Genomic DNA, 23,664 nt, shown 5'->3' with positions numbered 1-23,664 from the left:
ATTATGGTTTTGAATCAAATGTATGGATGAACATCTTTTATGTTTCAAATATGTTGTTTACTCGATTGATTGTAACGATTGCCGCTCTCGTCACACCTCGCCATACGCTTCCGCACAAACCGAAAATCGGGGTGTGACAGACCTGGTATCAGAGCATCAATTGTAGTGAACTAAGATTCTTTTGAGTCTAGTCTACAATTTTAAAACGATGTTCTTTACAACAAGCGTTCTACATTATATTTTTACAAAGCGTCCACTAATACAAAACAAAAATGCAAGGATACTATGTAGTAGTATTGAATGATAGTTCGAAACGATAATACCAAAGACTAGTTTATTTGGTACAAGTCTATGAGGTTTAGACACGATAACAATAAGTCGAACTTGAAACAATAAACGATATAAACAATGAACACAAAAGTACAATTGCCCAAAAATCTATTATTTATAAGTTGTTCACATGTATACGTTGTACGGATTATTTTGCCAGGACCATGTCATCCAGTTCAGACACAGATTCAGCGGGTCATGCCTCTGATGCCGACTACATACCATTAGACGATCCTGCCCCACCCGTTATACTCGTTTCCGATGACGAGGTTTCTGATGACGAGTGGATGGACATTGATTTCCAGCCATTCGCCCTTCCTGATCCCGATCCAGCCGACATCCCACCGGTGGATGACGTGCTTGCTATCCCCCACTTTCATGACATGATTATATATGGTCACCCCGAGGGTGAGCATGTTGTTGCGTTTCTTCCGATTCCACTCGATGTTGTAGGCCCCGAGGGCGGCGATGACGTCCCTCCTGTTGTTGATCCTATACCAGATGACGATGTCGAGGACATGGTCATCCCTGTTGTTCCTGTCCAGCACCTTCATGATGATCTAGGCATCGGTGTTGATTTTGATATTGCTATTCTTGAGGTTGCTCATCCCGATGCTACTACCATTGATATTTCATCTTCATCCCCTGCTACACCTTTGACTCCATCTCCACTTCACTCCCCTGACACAGTGTTACCCCCGCCTACGGAGGCGTTACCATTACATGTTGATCCTGTTTTGCCCACTACATTCCTAGATATCCATCCGATTGTCCCTCCTGTTACTGGACCAGCTCACTACTCGTTGAGTGGTGCGACTATGCCAGATGAGCATTTACCTCCTTATCCGCCGTTCGGACCTTTTACTACTCCTGTCACATCCACGGTCAGTTCTCATTTCGACCCGTATGCTGCCGGGCCGTCCTACACTACTCCTAGCTACCCTATGACGGGGTATCCTTTGCATACTTCAGTTCCTTTGTTTGGAGATCCATATCATTTTCCTACTTCCATGCACAGTACTGTCACTTACCCGTCTCCATACTTTGCAGATCTTCCTGCATATCCTCCACTGAGCATGAGCCCCCATGACCCTTACTATCCGAGTCACATGCCTTCGACCACTGATCAGTTCAGGCTCACATCTGTCGAGATTCAGCTCGGCATCGTTTTCCGTCGCCTTCATGAGCTTAGTGCTCAACAGTCTGCTTCTCGAGCACCTGCGAGTGCCGTACCATCTTCATCCCCTTTGCCACCACTACCGACATCATCCCCTCCTCCACCACCACCGTTACCGACATCACCTCCACCACCATCTCCTCCAGCACCGTTGTTTCCTTCACACCATGCCTTACCTCCATCTATTGAGGGACGCGTTAGCGCGTTAGAGGAGGATATGGCTTTTGTCCGTGGGGTCATTGATGCATCTACACCCCCACCCCCACCCCCACTCTAGTCTTGGTATGTGGTCGCATTAGGAGGTAGATCCCCTTAGCAGGTTAGAAGACTAATAGAAGAGACTTTTTGAAGATATATATAAAATCAACTTGAAGACGATGAAGAACCATGTGAAGAAAAATCTATTTTGTAGTTGTATTTTATTTATGACATGAATTTTGGAGTAATGTAACTCCTAACTATATTTTGTTTCTTCACAAACATTTTGTAACAAGTTGACGTCTATATATATGTATGTGGTATCTCTTCTTTTATGTTTTGTTATTGTTGGAATTGTTTTTATGTTGGTTATGATTTTTGTACGGATGTTTTTGCACGAAATATGATCGATCTATCCCATTTTGATGTATGTATGTGTTGTGGTGATGTGTTACATTCTATTTTTGAGCCCATGGATGACAATATTTATTTTAAATATTGGTCTAAAATTCTTTATATGATTTTCATATGAAGATTCATGGCGCCAAGAAGGAGGAATTTACGTGACGTTCAAAATCCTTTACCCACGACTCAAGCTGAGCTTGATGCCTTACTAAACCAACGCATCACGGATGCGATTGCACAGCATGAGGCAAACCGTGGTAATCGAAATGATGGGCCGAGAGATCAACCTCCACCAGTACCCCAAAATCCTGCTAACGGTTGGTTACTCTTAACCTTTCAAAGGAATTCTCATTAATATTTATTGAAAAATATATATTTTTGACAATTTGAGAACCAAACATTTCAGGATGCACGTATAAACAATTCCTTGATTGCAAACCCTTGAATTTTGATGGCACGGGTGGTGCCGTAGCTTTCGTCCGTTGGACTGAGAAAATGGATTCCGTCATTCGCATGAGCAACTGTACCCCTAATCAGACTGTGTTATATGTCTCGGGTATGTTCATGGCTGAAGCTTTATCTTGGTGGAATCTACAAGTACAAATTTTGGGAGATGCAGCCGCGTATGCCATCACGTGGGACAGACTGAAGGAGATGATGAGGGAGAAATACTGTTCGAGGGCGGAGTTACAAATGTTAGAAACGGAGTTTTGGAATCTAACAATGGAAGGACCAGATATTTATGGGTATACACAACGATTCCATGACCTTTCACGAGTAGTTCTGTACATGGTAACTCCAGAGTTTAAACGAGTTGAAAGGTATATTTGGGGATTGGCACCCGAGATCCGGAGTATGGTCACGTCTTCACATCCTACCACGGTCACTGAGGCCATCACGATTTCTGTTAGTTTAACTGAAGAAGCGAAGAGGATGAATAAGTTTGACAAGAAGGGTACCGAGAAAGCGAAGGAAAAACAAGGAGAATCCACTTCACATGACAATAAGCGGAAGTTCTCACAATTCAAGAAAGGATCTCAATCAGGTAATAAGAAAAAGGAGAACCCCCCAAAGAGGTCGGGGAAGGCATTCGTAGCAGCAGCAGAAACAGAATCGAAAGGATATGCGGGGAATGCACCTAAGTGCAACAGATGTGGGTTTCATCACACGGGTAGTTGCCGAAATATCAAGTGTGATAAATGTGGAAAGATGGGGCACCGCACAGAAAAATGTTGGGGTAACAACAAGGTAGTTAAGAAAGAAGGAGGCAACAGAAACGATAATGAACGAGGACAAAACCAAGGCTGTTTCAATTGCGGTGATATGGGACACTTCAAGAAAGACTGTCCGAAAGAAATCAAAGGCCGCGGACGAGCCTTTGTGGTTGGAGCCAAAGAAGCGCGACAGGATCCCAACGTAATCACCGGTACATTTCCTGTCAACGATCATTTCGCTTCTATTTTATTTGATACCGGTGCAGATTTTAGTTTTATATCTTTAGAATTTAAAGATATGCTTGGACTAAAGTCAACTAAACTAGATGTTCCATTCACTATCGAATTAGCGAATGGAAAGGTGATTGAATCCGATAACATTATTAAAGGATGCTCCTTAGAGTTAGGAGGACGAAAATTCAAAATTGACCTAATGCCCGTTCAACTAGGTAGTTTTGATATTGTAGTTGGAATGGATTGGCTATCCTCCAACCAAGCCGAAGTCGTATGTTACGACAAGATCATTCGAATCCCTCTTCCTAATAACGAAACACTTCTTGTTCACGGTGAGAAAAACGAAATACCTTTACGAATCATTTCTTGTATGAAAACCCGAAAGTGCCTACGAAAAGGATGTTTAGCATTCTTAGCGCACATTGTTGACAAGAAGGCCAAGGAGCTAAAACTTGAGGAAATCCCGGTTGTGAAGGAATTCCCTGAAGTCTTTCCAGAAGACTTGCCGGGAATACCACCACAACGACAAGTCGAATTTCGAATAGACTTAATTCCAGGTGCCGCACCTGTGGCAAAGTCTCCATACCGATTAGCTCCTTCGGAAATGCAAGAATTATCCACACAACTTCAAGAGTTGTTGGATAAAGGTTTCATCAAACCAAGCCACTCACCTTGGGGAGCTCCAGTGTTGTTCGTGAAGAAGAAGGACGGAAGTTTTAGGATGTGCATAGATTACCGAGAGTTGAATAAACTCACAATCAAGAATCGGTATCCATTACCGAGGATTGACGATCTATTCGATCAACTTCAAGGATCAAGCTATTATTCGAAGATCGATTTGAGATCAGGATACCATCAACTCAGAGTTCAAGAAGAAAGTGTTCCAAAAACGGCATTCCGAACTCGCTACGGACATTACGAGTTCCTTGTTATGCCTTTTGGCTTAACAAATGCACCAGCGGTGTTCATGGACTTAATGAACCGAGTGTGCAAGCCTTACCTTGACAAATTCGTGATAGTGTTTATCGATGATATATTGATATATTCACGAAACAAGAATGAACACGAGCACCATCTTAGAATTATTCTTGAGTTGTTGAAAAAGGAGAAACTGTATGCGAAATTTTCCAAATGCGAATTTTGGCTTCGCGAAGTTCAATTTCTCGGACACGTAGTCAACGAGAAAGGCATACACGTTGATCCATCGAAAATTGAGGCCATAAAGAATTGGAGTGCACCTAAGACACCGACTGAAATACGTCAATTCCTAGGATTGGCCGGTTATTATCGAAGGTTCATTGAGAACTTTTCGAAGATTGCACAATCCCTCACTTCTCTCACTCAAAAAGATAAGAAATTTGAATGGGGAGAGAAACAAGAAGCAGCTTTTCAACTGCTTAAAGAAAAACTCTGTAATGCACCAATTCTGTCACTCCCAGACGGTATGGATGATTTCGTAGTCTATTGTGACGCCTCACAACAAGGGTTAGGATGCGTGTTGATGCAAAGGGAGAAAGTTATTGCATACGCATCACGCCAGCTAAAGATTCACGAAAGGAACTATACCACACACGACTTAGAGTTAGGTGCAGTGGTATTTGCACTAAAAATTTGGCGTCATTACCTTTATGGTACCAAATGCACGATATTCACGGATCACAAGAGTCTACAACATATATTTAACCAGAAAGAGTTAAATATGCGCCAAAGACGATGGGTCGAATTGTTGAATGACTACGATTGTGAGATCAAATATCATCCGGGCAAAGCGAACGTTGTCGCGGATGCTCTAAGTCGAAAAGAACGAGTTAAACCTTTGCGTGTGCGATCTTTAAGGCTTACAATTCATAACGACCTTACCTCTCGAATTCTTGATGCTCAGCAAGAAGCATTAAAACCAGAAAATATCAAAGCAGAAATGCTTAGAGGTATGGAAGAACAATTTGAGTCGAAAGAGAACGGAGCCTTATATTTCATGAATAGAATTTGGATTCCTCGTTTTGGTGGTCTTCGAGACCTAATTCTTGACGAGGCTCATAAATCCAAGTATTCGATACATCCTGGAACAGATAAGATGTATCACGATCTCAAGGAATTTTATTGGTGGCCTAATATCAAAGGTGATATTGCGACATATGTTGGAAAATGTCTAACATGTGCTAAAGTTAAGGCCGAGTACCAAAAACCTTCTGGATTGCTACAACAACCCGAAATCCCTAATTGGAAATGGGAGCATATTTCTATGGATTTCGTAACTAAATTACCCAGGACTTCTCGTGGTAACGACATGATTTGGGTAATCGTCGACCGATTAACCAAGTCAGCTCACTTCTTACCTATCTGTGAGAAATATAGTACTGAGAAGTTAGCTAAAATCTATCTCAGAGAAATTGTAGCAAGACATGGTGTACCTTTGTCGATAATATCTGACCGAGACGGTCGTTTTATATCAAGGATTTGGCAGTCTTTTCAAAAGGCCTTTGGATCCCAATTAAATTTGAGCACGGCCTTTCATCCCCAAACTGACGGCCAAAGTGAACGCACAATTCAAACTTTAGAAGATATGTTGCGTGCTTGTGTGATGGACTTAGGTGGAAATTGGGATACTCACTTGCCATTAGTGGAGTTCTCATACAATAACAGTTATCACACGAGTATTAAAGCCGCACCATTCGAAGCATTATATGGCCGTAAGTGTCGATCTCCGCTATGCTGGGCAGAACTAGGTGACAAACAAATATTAGGTCCTGAGTTAGTTCAAGAAACTACCGATAAAATATTCAAAATTCGAGACCGTATCAAGGCGGCTCGAGACAGACAGAAGAGCTACGCGGACAGACGCCGCAAACCGTTGTCCTTTGAGGTTGGAGACAAGGTGTTGCTAAAAGTCTCGCCATGGAAAGGCGTAGCTAGATTCGGTAAGCATGCGAAGCTTAGCCCGAGATACATAGGACCTTATGAGATTTTGGAAAAGATTGGAAACGTCGCATACAAGTTAAAGCTGCCTGAATCACTCAGTAACGTTCACGACACTTTTCATGTGTCGAATTTGAAAAAGTGTCTTTCGAATGAATCACTTATTATTCCCCCGGACGAAATCCATGTAGACAACAAACTCCATTTCATCGAAGAACCAGTTGAGGTTCTAGATTCAAAGATTCACAAAACAAGGAGAAGTCGAATCAAACTAATCAAAGTCCGATGGAACTCGAAACGAGGACCCGAGTTCACATGGGAACGAAAAGATGAAATCAAAAAGAAGTACCCTCATTTGTTTAAGAAAGTCTCAACTAAGAAGGGACGCAGATTTAAAAATTTCGGGACGAAATTTTCCTTAACAGGGGGAGAATGTGACAAACGGCAAAATTCCGGTAATTCCGTACAACTTGAACAACTATTTCGACTATTATTTTCGCGTATTTGACTTAATTTTAATTAATTAAAGTCTTGAGAGTCTAGGAATTACTAAAATCATAGTGAAGTATGATAACGAATCCGTTGCGATTAGAAACAATATCCTAGACTAACAATAGGAACGCGAATAAACGATACTTGTCAGTACTAGTCGCGGTACAGTCTGACACAATGAAAACAAGACATACAGTTATGTCTACACAAATATTCTATAAAAAGCTTTGTCCAAAAATATTATGTGTCTAATTATTTACAAAATTCCAATTAAAAATCAATTTGTCCAAGTCCGCAAAATAATACAGCAATCCTACGGAAATGTACAGCATTCCGCAGAACGAAACAGTAACTGTCCGAAAAACCCAAAAATAAATATTATTTGACATAAATAATATAATGGGTATTAAAAACGACACAAAATCCGCAATCAAATCTTATTGCGTTAAGCTACACGGCTAGTTCAGTAACTGCCAGTCAGCAAAGCCGGTACCGGAACCGTGTCAAAAATAATAAAATTTTTAGTCCAAAAAGTTGGATTAATTATTTGGATAATAAAACATGTGCAAAAAAAAATAATTTTTGTTATGTATTATCCAAACGAAACACGGTGTCAGTATTTAACCCGGTACAGGACCCGAACCGACTTTTTCACCCGAATTGCAAACTAAAAATTTTGGTGAACTAGTTTTACCTAGTGTCACATTACTTTAAAATATTAGAGCTTAAAACGTTGTAGATATTTTTATATAAATTATCAAAGTTATTAAAATGCTTAAAGTTTATAGTTTAGGCAATATTATTAATAAAAATTCAGCCATAAATCCCTTCCCCATGGCTGATTTTCGAAATGTGGGTCCCCCTTTTTAGCCTACTCATTTCTTTTGTTGTGTTGGAAGCTTTAAAGAATGATTAGTGTGCTTTCCAAAGATCTTAATTGATTTTTACACACTATCTTCTTTCCATATTCTCAAAAACCATCAAACAAAATACCAACTTCCTCTCTCTCTTCAAAAAAATCGGCCAAACCAAGTTACTACCATATTCATCTTTTTCAAACTCAAGAACTCTATTTCAAGCATGCATGGATGATTCAAAAAGGGTTCAAGACTTGAAGAAGCACTAGGAACCTTGGATAATCTTATTTTCTCATCTTCATCCATATTTTCCTAGCAAAAATTGTAAGAACATCATACTAACTTCACTTCTATTTTGATTTCTTTTACAAGTTCATCATAATCACATATGAAAAACAACAAGAAACAACTAAAAATCATTATTTTTAACCATGATTTTTCTATGATTATGAGATGAACTTGGAGAAATCTAGACTAATAAACTTGAATCTTGGTTATTCTTACTCAAAAGATGATCTACATACATGCATGTAGGATCAACCAAGATTCATCAACAAAGTGATGAACATGAGTTTTTGATGAACATGCATGCTAGTAAAATGTGAAAAACCATTTAAAAATAAGAAAATAAATTTTTGAAAAATTTGTTGAATAAAGTTTCCATTTCTGGAAAGAATCAAAAGCAAGAAATATGTTAGTAGTAAATATTTTGAATACATGTTTATGCTTCAAATGACTTTGTAAGACATCTAAAACAAGAGTTTTTCATAAAATCCCGTTTTACAAATTTTTGGCAAAAATAAGGAATAAAGTTTCCTTTTTAGGAAAGTTAAGAACAATATCATGTTCATGCTACTTTTGTTGACAAATTTTGATAGATATTGATACTTGATGATGATTTGTATTGAAATAATTTGAAAACAAGTTTTGTATAAACTTGGGGAAAATCCATATTTCAAACAAAACTATGGCAAAATTTTTATAAATTTTGTGATGTGTTAAAAGTTGTTAAACAAAGAAGTTTGTTACTAAAACAATTATTTGGAGTCTTTAAACATGGTTAAACAAATTTTAGACAAAGTCATAAATCCATGTTTTATAAAAAGATTTCTAAATAAAAATGACAAGTATATATTTTTGGATAAAATGTGTACTTACAAAAATATTCATCAAGTATCATAAGTTTATATATTTTGATGTGTACATCATATGTTAGTTCTAGTAGGAACAAATGCAAAATTATTACACATCCCTAAAAATTACAATAAAATATATATAAACTTGAAAATGAAATAAAATGTCCATCCTTGGACACGAAAACACAAATGGACAAATTCGGACACTATTGGACTATATGGACTTTTGGACAAACAAAAATGGCACAAACAAAGCAAATGGTAAAACGTGACGGACAACACAAACGGGAAAAATGATACGAATAAATAAAACCGACAAGTAGTAAATGACTAGAATAAAATACGAACCGTCACACAAGTTTATGCACTAAAATGTTCAACAATGGCATAAGTAACAATTTTTATAAAAATTAGATTTTTATAAAAATACAAGTATTACTATTATTATTATTTTTTTTTATTTTATTTACTAGCCCAAAAATTATGTAGTTTAAAAAGTGGTCTATAAATTAAAATTGGGCTAATGCCCATTTCTCATAAACAAAATTTGGGCTAGGCCCACTTTTACAAAACAATGGACTAAAATGTATTTTTAGTCAAAATTGGGCTAAAGCCCACTTTACAAAATACTTGGGCTAAGTCCACAACTATAAACTAAATTGGGCTAGGCCTACCTTTATAAAATGTTTTGGGCTAAGGCCCACTCCTATAAATTAATTTGGGTTTGACCCATATTTTTAAACAAAGTTATTTAGGCTAGGCCCATAAGCACCAAATACCCAAAATGGACTTAAATTCTAAAACATAAATTAAGCCCATTCAAACACAAATAAAATAAAATAAATGTATATATACAAGGAAGTTATATATATATATGAAAACACAAAAACAAAATACAAGATAGAATATTTGTATGATACACAAAAACAAACCTAAGTGTCTAACTAGATTAGAACACTTGTAGGTCGAGAAACGAACCGCGAACAAGGAATCGAATAGAGATTTGCACGGAACGCAAATCTGTGAGTTCATGTTTTCCCCTTTTACTTTGAATGTTTATAGTTTTAAACTTCGGGGATGTATACATGTTACAAATAGTATGATAATACAATGAAACTATTTTGATCACATGCGGATAGGTGTTTAAAATAAAGGGGCCATTAATGAATAAACAAGTACCGAGGAACAAACGGATAGATCTATTTGGGTTTTGGCAAGCCCCACTCTTAACGACAACGATAACCACGATCGTCAAGAGTGCCTTTGTGTCCAAACTAGTGTCGTTGACACACACGATAAATTGTCAAGGTTTGGTTGCCTCCTATTCGGCATACATATTAGTGTCCTTGCAACACACTAATGATCATACAATTTTTTTATCATACTATACAAAAACGAATTTTATTACTTCAAATGTTTTGGAGACTCATTTGATGCAAAAACAAAATAACATGAATTCACTCAACTTTTGTTGACGTTTTCAAAATTAACATGTATTACAGGAGATTAGTGGACGGCTTTGGGAAAATATGTTCAAGTGGGTATCAAGAACGCAAGCTTTTGTGATGTCATCCGTTTTTAGTGTTATGTTTTGAACTTTGAATAATGTAGTTAAAGTTGTTGTTGTTTCAAGTTTCAAACAAGACATATGTAATGTAAATTATGGTTTTGAATCAAATGTATGGATGAACATCTTTTATGTTTCAAATATGTTGTTTACTCGATTGATTGTAACGATTGCCGCTCTCGTCACACCTCGCCATACGCTTCCGCACAAACCGAAAATCGGGGTGTGACACATGAGACAACTTGATGATGTCAATTTCTACACAAAGAAGTGTGCTGAGTTAGAATTGAAATTGGCAACACAAAGAATTGAAACTGAATGTGTTAACAATTTATTAAAAAGTTACTCATGTTCTACTTATGTTGTTGACAGGATTTATCCGATTGTGGAAGAATTGAAGATGTTTGAAGAAGAAAAGACTTCAGAAGAAAAGAAATCCGTGACAAAAGACGAGGATGAAGTAAAAATTTCTGGTAAGAAATCAAGTGTGGTCTACAATAGATGTCCGCCCCCGGTCGAAAATGGATATTCTCCTCGAAATCCAAATTCCGAAAGAGTCAAAAAGGCAATTAACTTACAATGGGAGTCTGGGACGTCGGATAACTTACCGGAAAATATTAATGTCACGTACACGTCGTTCGACACTGATCATGAGTCAAAGTTGATAAAAAGTGTGGTCGATCAGGTGTTAGATAAAGATGACAGTGAGGAGTCAAAAACGGAGTTCAAACCTGAGTTAAAGTCTGAGTCCGATGCGTCAAAGCCAACAATCAAAAAGGACAAACGGGTTTATGATAAAGAATTTTTTCTATCAAAATCTAATTTGAATGACGAACTGATCAAAGTAGCATATACTTTGAAAGATTCTGACAAGTTATATTCTGATGAGATTTTTCCAATAAGAAGTGTTAGATTTGATATGATAAAAAAGGTTTTCAAAATCACAGAAATTAATATTTCTAAAATAAAAGATTTAAATCTTTCTGGAAAATCTAAACAATACACTTCAAGAGACCAACAAAGAATTAACAAGAAAATGGGTTACAATTGTGGTTATAGTTTCCAAAAGAAACCAAACCATAATCGTAATTTCAAAAAGAAAGGTCTTGGATTTAATCAACCGAAAAATTATAAAAATGAAAAAGTTTATAAACCAAAAACTATGTTTGTTTCAGAAAAAAACGACAGAGGTTGAGAAAGAGCAAGCTTTCAGGAATCAGACGAATCAAGAATTCCTTGCCAAGAAGCAAGAAGAGCTGAAAAAGAATGTTGTTCAGAAAAAGACAGAAACAAGAACCTGTTTTCAGTGCAAAACTGTTGGGCACATTGCTAGAAACTGTCCTAAAACATTCAAACCAAAACAGGAAGTCTCTGGTAAACTGAAAGAGAAAATTGTTAAGAAAACTGAACTTACAAACAAAAATTTTACAGGCTTTGAAAATTCAACCTTTGAAGTGGGAGAATGTTCAAAGAATGCCTTAAAAAGAAAAGATAATTTGAAAAATCAAAAATGGGTTGTTAAGGGTTCAGGAAATAGTTCTGGTAATTAATTTGTCTCCACAAAGACAGAGGAGTCGCAGGTTGTTGTGAAAGATGAAAAAAAAGTTCCGATAGTGGATGATGTGAATTTTCCGCCACTAAGTGTTAAAAATTTGAAATCTAAAGTCGGAAAAGTAGAAATTTCAAACCAATTCTTTCCTAAAAAGAGAGAATTGGATATTGAAAAAGCTTTTAACCCTGCTGTGAAAAATATTTTTGGAAAGATGATTGAGGGAAAAGCTAAAGGGGTGAAAGAGTTTTATCAAGCCAAAAGGAATGATATAACCCCAAATGAGATTGAAAAGGTTACACCCAAGGCTGGTCAGGCTTGGGTGGACATATTCTTCGTTGAATAGAAACCTGACTTGCCGGAGCTCCCAAGTTGGTAATCGCGGAGCATGAATCGGCATCATTCTTGAAAATGTTTGTAAAATTTGTTTTGAGAAGTGTGAATTGCAGGAACTCCCAGGTTGGTAAGTGTGGAGTAGGAATCGGCACTTTGAGAATTCAACCATCAGATGGTAATAGGTTGAAAATGATTGATAGTTGATATTACAAGTGTTTTCAATCATCGATCCTACAAGTGGTTAATCAAGGTCATTAAGTTGAAATTGATTTAACTATCATTCAAAAGATTGGTAAACAATGTGATGAAATGACCCCAAACCTACAAATGGTAAAATCAACAAGAATTATTTTCTGGAAAAACCATTTGGATTAAAACAAACTTATGTGTTTTGAAATCTTAATGGGAAAATAGTTTGTTATGAGGGGGAGTTCTGATTGTTTATGCCAAGTAGGATGGAGAATTGAGGCGATTCATATCAGTTGTCATGTTCTGTACAGTTTGTTTTCAATTTCATTAAATGTTTTTGAATTTTAGGGGGAGTAAGAAATTTTCAGAAAATCCAAAAACATTAGAAAATCTGAAAAAGCCAAAAACATGATAAAATGAAAAACGAGTTTTGTTGCATAAAAGAGGAAATGATAGTACATCAGCGGACTATCACAACATGCTAACTAATGTAAAGTCAAAATGTGATAAACAATCTCACTGTGGATGTGTCAGTAGGTTTTTACACATTTAGTAAATTGTGACGAGTGACGGGTGGTCCTTTGGACAACCCTTAAGCATGTTAAAAGATGAAATAATCCTCCATTTAATCGTGTAATTATCTTGAATTAGATAACTACGATGCTTATGTTTCAGGTGCGATTTAGGAGCTAAAAGATGGATCAAACGCAGCTTTGGAGGCTTTGGTGAAGAACGGGTCGAGAGTGGAACAAGAGACGAAAGAAAGAAGAAAACTCAGGTCATCACCGTAAATTACGGTCCCACCGTAATTTACGGTGGACCTGAAAAACAAAAAGATCCCACCGTAACACAGATGATTCTCACCGTAACATTTTTATGCTCACCGTAAATTACGGTGATGCCGTAATTTACGGTGGAGTCTGCGATCCAAAGTTGTAACTGCCGTTTTTAAGTTGGTTTTTGAGTGTCTTTTCATATCTCTCATCATTGGACGGTTCTAGGACAGCATAGGGGCGATTTTTGGCTTGTGGCTTGGTTTGTGAACAATTTCTATCATTCGGTTTGTTTTCTTGATTCGTATGAACAATAGTTTGATGTTGATGATGATTCACCGAGCCATGTCCGGCTAAACTCTTCGGTGATCATCTTAGGTGAATGTTTCTTGAACTTTTGTGTGTTTAATTTCTGCATTTCTAGAATGATATCTTGCGTTGCTTGAATGTCATGGTGTATGTTTGATTGTTTGTAGTTTGTTAATCAATATTGCAATTTCTAGTCTTAATCGTACGTTCTTGGTGCCGTTGGCAATCGAGATATCACGGGAAGGGTTAGGGTTGGTTATTGATTAATAGGTCATCGGGAAACAACCTCGCGTTTATCTAATCCGAGTACTTTGTTCCCTTTTATCACTTGAATCACATATACACGAGTTATGTCTATGTAACTCTTTCTAGTTGGAATTACACACAATTGTTTAAAGAAACTGAAACCTAAGGTGATCATTGTTCTCTCCTAATTGTTTTACAACCAACTTTGATTTGAATTAGTTTTTAATTTAGTTTTCTAAAACAACAATCCAAACTCTTGAATTTTAATTTTCTGCAATTTAGTCTAATAATTAGTTAAGTACAAAGCTATATAATCGACACATCTTCCACATACTCCCTGAGTTCGATACCCTACTACCACTCACTACAGTTGTTTGGGGATTAAATTTGCGTGACCCACGACATCACGTCAAATTTTGGCGCCGTTGCCGGGGAGTAGTGCGCAACGTGTGTTAGTTTAATAGTTTTGTTTGTTATTTTCGGGTTTACGCTGGTTGTGTTTAGTGTGCAGGTACTTCAGGTGTATGCATACTAGAGGCTCTCACAGGTCATCACCACTATCGTTTGATCCGGAAATTGAAAGAACGCTACGACAAAACCGAGTTTTAGTGCGAGAAAACAAAATCATTGGTTCACCCACTTCACCCATTACACCGAGAAACATAATGGCTGATTCTCAAATTCCACCTACAACCAGTCAATCATCTTCATCCTTTATACCTACTTCCACCCAACCATCACCAAACACTACATTACCTAATACCACTGCTGAATTTACACCATCCAATGTCACCCAACCAATCACCACTCAAACTGAGCCTACTATCACCTACGATCCATCCACCACAATCCCACCATTATCTCACTTCTTTCCCCCAACTACGGGTCAATCATCATCCACCTTCACAATTGCACCCAATTCAACTATCGTGCATACTACTTCATCTTTTAGACCACAACAACAACAGTCGGGCTTTCAGTATTCGACCATCCCATTTGGGCAGACCTCGGGAATTCAAGGAGATGGTTATGATGAGGGATTTGAAGATTATGAGGGTTATGAAGATGATGGGTACGGTTATGGAGGTTATGGTGATCAAGGGGAGTTTGGGTATTTGCAAAGTCAATCTCAAGGGATGGCAAGTGTTGGTGGAATGCCACAACAACAAATTATACCACAACACATTCGGCCAAGACCACAAGGGCCACCAATACAACAACCTATTCCATTGCAACAAGTTCGGCCACAACATGTACAACCACAATTTCAAAGGCCGATTCAATACCCACCGATGCCCCAACAACCAATTGCACCACAAGGGCCTATGCCAAGACCAATGGGTCCTATTCGTCCAAGGGGTCGATTGGGTGTTCCAAGAAGGCATCTTAGGGAACAAGCAAGGGGAATAGAGGCACATTTCAGGCCAATCATTACTCAAAACCCTTCACCGGTGGTTATCCCTCACAACAACCAAGGGAGAACTTTTGAAGTAAGAACAAACTCGTTGCAAAGTTTACCGAAGTACAAAGGGTTAGCAACGGAGGAGCCGTATTTCCATCTAGAGGCCTATGACTCAATTTGCAACACTTTTGGGAGTCAAGGTTTTTCGGCCGATGAAGTCAAGTTGGTCTTATTTCAGTTTTCTTTGGAGGATAAGGCAAAGAAGTGGTTCTACACTTTGCCTTCGGCATCTATTTACACTTGGGGGGAAATGCAACAAACTTTCTTAGACGAATTCTATACCGCCCAAAAGACTAATGATGCTAGAAAGGGGTTGAGGAGCTTCCAACAACAACATGGTGAGATGTTCCATGAAGCGTTCGAACGATTCAATATGATGATAAAGAATTGCCCTCACCATGGAATCGAATTGTGGGAGTTAATGAATGCTTTTCATGAGGGGTTGAGTGCCGAAGACGCACGCGATTTGATGTCTATCACCGGTGGGACTTTTGGAACAAACTATGAGAATGAAGATTGGGAGTTCTTGGAAAGCATGGCAACTACATCAAAGAGGAAAGCTCAAGCCTCGAGAAGAGCCCGACCGACCACCACCCGACCGTAAGTGCACGCCATAGATGATGGTAATGTTCAAACCACTAACCAAATATATAATGTTTGTGCTTTGTGTAATGAAATAGGTCATGCGGCTGAAAATTGCCAAGGGATGTTGGAAGGGCAATACGAGGAAGTCCATGCGGTTCAAGGTCAAGGTCAAGGAGGAGGTGGTAGGAACTACAACAACATGAATTCTAATACCTACCACCCCGGATTGAGGAACCATCCGAACTTTAGATATGGGAACCCTTCAAATCAAGCGAACCCAAATTTTCAAGGTAGCCAAGGTAATTTTGGTTCACGGCCATCTTACAATAACCAAGGTGGGTACCGAGGCGGAAATAACCAAGGTTATCAAAAGCAATACCAAACGGGTCAAGAACAAGGGGGGCTTTCGGGTGGAAACGAGGTGATGGAGATGCTAAAGAGCATGCAAATGGAGATGCAAAAAACGGAACCAACTTGATGAAGTGCGAATGCAAAAAGATGAGGTTCGTGATAAAAGCATCCAATCACTAACAACCCAAATGGGTCAATTAGCAACTGATGTGGCGGAATTGAAGAAAGGAAAGGGTCAACTTCCAAGCGACACTAAGGTAAACCCTTCACATGGTTCGTCACGAGGTAATGTTAATATTAATCATGTTAGTGTTTTAAGAAGTGGGAAAGAATTTAAAGCCAATTTGTCATCCGAATTGGTTGAGGGGGTGGTTGAGGATATCACGGGAATTGAAAGTGATGATGAACTTTCACCGGTTAAACCAAAAGAAACAATTAATAAAAAACCGGGTTTGGGTGAAAGTGAAAAGAATGAAAAAGTTGAGGGTGAACCGAGTCAAGTTCCATTTCCATCGGCCCTACTTGACCCGGGAAAGAAAAATTTTATTGTGTCGAGAGGTCCTCGAAAAGAGGAGATGTGGGATATGTTCAAACAAGTAAAAATAAATCTCCCACTCCTCGATGCAATAAAACAAGTCCCCGCTTATGCAAAATTCTTAAAAGAATTATGTACACAAAAAAGGCAAAACAAAAAGAAAGTGCCTAAGCGGGTGGATTTGACCGGGCAAGTGAGTGCGGTGTTGAATGGGGAGCTTCCTCCTAAGCTCCAAGATCCGGGCACGCCATTGATTAATGTACAAGTGGGTAATTTTCAAATGGCTAAGGCGTTGCTAGATCTCGGAGCCGGAGTTAGCATTTTACCGGGGGGCTTATACGACCAATATGACTTTGGTCCATTAGCAAGGGTGGAGACGACGGTTGTTTTGGCCGATTTGTCTCATAAGTTGCCTCGGGGTATGGTTCAAAATGTTATTGTGAAAATTGATGAGTTTTATTACCCGGTGGACTTCTTAGTTTTGGATTACTCATCGGCGGACCCTAAACAACAACAAAATATAATTTTGGGTCGGCCATTTTTAAGCACCGCACATGCTATTATTGATTGTAGATTTGGTACAGTTGATATGGCGTTTGGAAATCGAAAAATGCGTTTGAATGTTTTTACTAACAATTCTAATGCTAACGGTGTTGATGAGTGTTTCATGGCAGACATAGTAGATGGATGCAACCCGCATGAGTATGAGGAGGATGGTTTGGATATTTGCCTGTGTGATTTTTCTGAACAGGTACATGCTTATGCACTACGGGTTGAAGAGGAAGCACAAGATGCTATGGCAATGAAAGAAGGTAGACCACCATGGACCCACCAATTCGAGGGCCTACCGGTGGAGATCGATTCGGGTACAAAACCATCATTGGAGGAACCACCAAAGTTGGAGCTCAAGGACTTGCCTAGCCATTTGAAATATGTATTTTTAGGGGATAATGACACTTTACCGGTCATTATTGCCTCTAATTTGGAGTTGGCACAAGAGCAAGCGTTGATGGAGGTGTTAAAAGCGAATAAGGGTGCTATTGGATGGACGATTGCCGACCTCAAAGGAATTAGTCCATCCATCGTCATGCATAAAATTATCACAACCGAAGATGCCAAACCGACACGAGAGGCTCAAAGGCGGTTGAATCCGAACCTAAGGGAGGTAGTAAAAAAAGAGGTAATTAAATGGTTGGATGCGGGAATCATCTATCCGATTTCGGATAGTGCTTGGGTGAGTCCCACCCAAGTTGTGCCTAAGAAGGCCGGCATTCAAGTAGTCAAGGATGAAAGTGGTGAACAACCTTATGAGCCGGGGTGGGCTTATAGTGCTTGGAGGTCACGGTGGTATGTTCTACGACTATGCGCAACAACCTTATGAGCCGGGGTGGGCTTATAGTGGTTCAATGCAAGAGGTGATCGAAAGTCAACGTCCGCCGGCATCTATTTTTGATACATGGTCGGGGCCGGAGAGGACGTTGTATGATCAAAACACGAGGAATAGTGCAAGCATAGAGCGGTCGTTAAAACATAGCTTCGATCGCAATGAGTCATGGAACCGTACCCACGCATACTCTCGAGAGGTGGATGCTAATAATAGATATCATGATGATCAAATGAGGCGGATGCATGCGGATTGGCATGCCGGAAGGCCGGTGGTTGAGGATCCACAACATGTGGATTATGCCTCATTGCCGCCTTATGATGGTAGCATTTCATATCCGACCCCACCACTCCACCATTCTCAGTGGCTTGACCCAAGGCAACAGGAGGGACCACAACAACAAGAGGGAAGCAGTAGCGGCGCATTCGGATTTGGAGAGTGGAATGATATGATGTCATCCATCTTTGGACCTCCAGGACCGCGCTACTATTGATCAGGTGGTATTCTCTCTTGTGTATAGTTTGTACATATTTGTTGGTTTATGTTGATTATGGTTGGGAGGATGGGTGGTGTTTGATCATGTGATTGATTGTTGGGTTGGTGTTTGTTGGTGGTGTCGTGTTTAAAAGAAAAAAAAACATAAAAAATATAAAATGAAAAAAATACAAAAAGAAATTTGGGGTTTGAGAAAAGAAGCTTTTGTGGATGTTGATTGGGTTAGTGATCAAAGCCTCCCAAAGCCATACATTGGGGTCAATGTATCCCAAGTGGGGATGGGGGGAAATTTTTGAAGATTTTTGAAAAATTTTAAGCCAAGCAAAATAATGTGAAATCTTGACGCCCTAATTTAACCCCAAGTTGATGCACCGGCAACCCTTGACACCTTTTTCATTCTTGGTGAGAGTTGTAGCCACACGTGTACATAAATAATCTTTGATGAGAGTGGCTACGGGCGGGGGTGCGTTAGAACTTGTGCTTGAATGCGATTTGAATCCTTAGTTAAACATGAATGTAGAAAGGATAAGGGCATTAGGTAGCCTCGTCGTTGGTGTGAGCGAGTGTGGGATTTGGGGGGTTGGACCTCATAAGTTATATATATGAGCATGGTAGTGAGAGGGGCGGGGGTTTGGTCATTTAGTTGCCCATTTTGTGCCTTTAAAGCTTATCATTTGTTTCCCCTAGCTACTTACTTGAAAATTTACCCAAATTTGACCCGGTCTTATAGTGTTAGTGATAGAATTAGTAGTTTTGTGAGTTTGAAGTAGTTATGGTTAATGTGTTATCGTATGGTTGCTTAAAAAAAAAAAAGAAAAGCAATAAGAAAAAGAAAAAAAAGGGGGCTTAATTGTCTTGTATATAGTAGTGCGTATTTGTTAGTTGGTTTTTGTGTTTGTAATAAAAAGACCGGGTCGAATTTTCGCTACTCATATATATTCCATTTCCTACCTATACACCTAGCCACGCTACAACCTTGAAGTCCCTTTGATTTGCATTCATGTTTGACCCGTTTTAGGAGAATGATCGATTCAGGTACAAGCTTATGATTGTGCAACCACCCGTTTGCCTAGTGTGTGTCTAGCTTATCTTTGCTAGTTTTCACTTGTAGCCGAGAGGAGAGAATTTGAGAGGGGTGCATTGTTTGGGTGTTAAAAAGGGGTTGGTAAAGAAATTGCATGCTTTGCTTGGTTTGATTTGATCACTTGTTTTGAAATCATGTTGATGAGTTGCTTGGGACAAGCAACGGTTAAGTGTGGGGATGTGACGGGTGGTCCTTTGGACAACCCTTAAGCATGTTAAAAGATGAAATAATCCTCCATTTAATCGTGTAATTATCTTGAATTAGATAACTACGATGCTTATGTTTCAGGTGCGATTTAGGAGCTAAAAGATGGATCAAACGCAGCTTTGGAGGCTTTGGTGAAGAACGGGTCGAGAGTGGAACAAGAGACGAAAGAAAGAAGAAAACTCAGGTCATCACCGTAAATTACGGTCCCACCGTAATTTACGGTGGACCTGAAAAACAAAAAGATCCCACCGTAACACAGATGATTCTCACCGTAACATTTTTATGCTCACCGTAAATTACGGTGATGCCGTAATTTACGGTGGAGTCTGCGATCCAAAGTTGTAACTGCCGTTTTTAAGTTGGTTTTTGAGTGTCTTTTCATATCTCTCATCATTGGACGGTTCTAGGACAGCATAGGGGCGATTTTTGGCTTGTGGCTTGGTTTGTGAACAATTTCTATCATTCGGTTTGTTTTCTTGATTCGTATGAACAATAGTTTGATGTTGATGATGATTCACCGAGCCATGTCCGGCTAAACTCTTCGGTGATCATCTTAGGTGAATGTTTCTTGAACTTTTGTGTGTTTAATTTCTGCATTTCTAGAATGATATCTTGCGTTGCTTGAATGTCATGGTGTATGTTTGATTGTTTGTAGTTTGTTAATCAATATTGCAATTTCTAGTCTTAATCGTACGTTCTTGGTGCCGTTGGCAATCGAGATATCACGGGAAGGGTTAGGGTTGGTTATTGATTAATAGGTCATCGGGAAACAACCTCGCGTTTATCTAATCCGAGTACTTTGTTCCCTTTTATCACTTGAATCACATATACACGAGTTATGTCTATGTAACTCTTTCTAGTTGGAATTACACACAATTGTTTAAAGAAACTGAAACCTAAGGTGATCATTGTTCTCTCCTAATTGTTTTACAACCAACTTTGATTTGAATTAGTTTTTAATTTAGTTTTCTAAAACAACAATCCAAACTCTTGAATTTTAATTTTCTGCAATTTAGTCTAATAATTAGTTAAGTACAAAGCTATATAATCGACACATCTTCCACATACTCCCTGAGTTCGATACCCTACTACCACTCACTACAGTTGTTTGGGGATTAAATTTGCGTGACCCACGACATCACGTCAACGAGATATAAACCTAAATTTTAAACTTGCTTATCTCGTGGGGAACAACTTCTTGGATATATGGGTAACCCCCGAAATCTTGTTTGAAAGGTCCCTCTTTCTGAGATACTAGGTCTTTATACTCAGTGATATCTGGGTATTATACCGGGACTTCTGCTGAATGGAAATTCTGACCTAGTCCCCGTATAATACTTTCTGCAAAATGCTTGAAATACAGCAAAAGCCCTCAGCAAAAATATTAAACAATAAAATTGATAATCATTGTTGTTGAAGAAAAGATCCTCTAAAGGGGACACACCAAAAGTCGAAGCCGTCATCTCTCTGCGTATACGGAAGTATCGACCTGAGCTCTCACGGCCCTCGTAATTTAACCCTTTTTACAGATATCATCTGTGGTATATTCACCTGTAAGATTGAATATTGGGATCTGGATACGGGAGTATATTCAAGTGGTGGGACACGCGGATAAGTTTAAGTCATTAAAACACTAATAGCGTATCTCAAAACGTTTGAACTGTGTGTGAAAATTTAAGTGGACAAACATACTGACAATCTAGGTGAATTGTTTAAAACTTAAAATGAAATTAAGCTTAACGGTGTTAGTGATATGTCTCAAAAACTGATATGATCCTCTTGCACGAACTCACAAAAATACTGTCTGTAAATAGTTTCTTTACTGCATATTCATTTCTTTATATTAAAAAAAAATTCAAAAAGATTTTCGACAAACTGGTGTTAAAAAGCTGATCTTCGAAATTCCAAGTGCTAAACATGAAGAACAGGTTTGGGAGAAAGTGTATGAAGATGTTATGTTTATAAGTGGTTTTCATAGAATATAAATCATTATTGAATGTTTCTTATAAAAGTTTCTAAAGTTTAAATATGTAATCTTTGAAGAAACTTATGTGTTGGGTAGAGTTTTGCAGGATAAGAGCTAGGAAATGATCATGAATGTGTGAATTCCAGACTACGATCACAACAAATTGAGAGGGGGAGTCTGAAAGCAAAGATGAGAAAGCAGTTAGAGCCAGTGCTGATCCTGGAACTGCATTTGCGTAATAGAGATTAAAGAGAGAAGATGGAGTTTGATGATGCTTACAATGGAGAACATTTCAGAGAAAAGCTCGAAGACTGATAAAGACTGAAGGTTTGACAACCAAAGACTCGACACTGAAGATTCCGTCAACATCCGAGGGGGAGTTTGTTGGTGCATCCGTCTGTCGCCTACGTCTTGTATCGAATAGGCTAGAACAGAGCACGGAATCCAAGAAATCTGTCATTGGAGGTGATTCCGCTCTTACATGTTAAAGTCTGATTTCGCTCGAGATGTTTGTTGTGATTCCGCTTGTACGTTCGAGCGGAATTAGAACATCTATATATAGTCATGTCATTTGGAGCGAAATCATAGTTCTAGTGTGTGTTGTCTTCCGGTGAGCCACGAAGTGCTACCAAAGTGTTGTCAGGCTTGTAATTGGATTGCATATCAATAAAAACAACAATTTAAAGTGAATACGGCTGAGATTGCACCGAAACATTAGTTTTTGCCTCTTGTTTTGGGTAAAAAATCTTCTGATCGACTCATTCGAGTCGGAACACGATCCTACAAATGTTGGAAAGAGTGTGCTTTTGTCTTCCTTTTGTATTTTCAGGATTAAATGAGCTCAAATAAACAAAAGAAGCAAAAAGGCAGCTAAATCTAACATAAATATAAGAAAAGGAACAAACGTGGCATGCCCGACCTCCCCGACAGCATCTTCCCAAGCAAAATAAGAGAACAGAAGGCTGAACACGCCCCGTGCTCAGTGAGCACGGGGGCGTGCCCAAGTGTCAGCAGAAAAGACAAAGCTGTAGAAGCTTCCATCGCCCACCACGGGGTCGTGCTCAGCGGGCACGGGGCCCTGGTCAACTCTAAGATTCGCAGGATCTAGGGAAATCTTGATAGTACAGATACGCTTCTGCACACGGGGTCGTACCCAGCGGACATGGGGGCGTGGTCAACTAATGCAGACAAACTGCATTTAATGAAGAAAGAGAGGAGGATGGACACGGGGCCGTGCCCGAGCTTCTGTTCAGCCTATAAATAGGAGTGCTTGGAACACTTGCAACTCATCCCTTGGCACACCATCTCTCTCACACTTCACCCACCACCCACCACCATCACAACACCATCATCCACCACCATCATCCATTGTCCATCATAGAGTGTGTGAGTCGTCTCGGGATCCAAGATTGATCGTAAGAGTTCTTGACAATCAAAGGCCATGTTTGCCTAAGTCTCTTACATCACTTGGTGAAGACAAGTGTTTAATGTAATACTTTTTATTTTTAATCTTTTCACACTTTTTATTTGGTTATGTATTAATGACTTTAATAACTAGTTTCTTATGTTGAAGGTGATTCTTCCTTATCGTTTGTCCGTGGTGTCTTGGCATTATTTTACTGTCTATATAAAATAAAAGATTTTCACCATTCATATCTCCACGGTCT

General features: G+C 39.0%; 1 long non-coding RNA gene and 1 other non-coding gene across 2 annotated transcripts; one reads left to right on the top strand and one right to left on the bottom strand.

Moving 5' to 3' along the window:
- The first annotated feature begins 7,931 nt into the window (after positions 1-7,931).
- LOC110936571 lies at positions 7,932-10,618 on the top strand. Its single transcript, XR_002590127.2, has 3 exons — positions 7,932-8,147; positions 9,924-9,981; positions 10,462-10,618. It is a non-coding gene; the product is annotated as an uncharacterized LOC110936571 (long non-coding RNA).
- A 5,071-nt stretch (positions 10,619-15,689) lies between these two features.
- Positions 15,690-15,795, bottom strand: LOC118491855. The gene has a single exon (XR_004892300.1). It is a non-coding gene; the product is annotated as a small nucleolar RNA R71 (small nucleolar RNA).
- Between the last annotated feature and the right edge of the window lie 7,869 nt (positions 15,796-23,664).

Source organism: Helianthus annuus, chromosome 4 (genome assembly GCF_002127325.2).
Source record: "Helianthus annuus cultivar XRQ/B chromosome 4, HanXRQr2.0-SUNRISE, whole genome shotgun sequence".
Classification (NCBI taxonomy): domain Eukaryota; kingdom Viridiplantae; phylum Streptophyta; class Magnoliopsida; order Asterales; family Asteraceae; genus Helianthus; species Helianthus annuus.
This window is presented reverse-complemented; position numbering and strand designations above follow the sequence as displayed.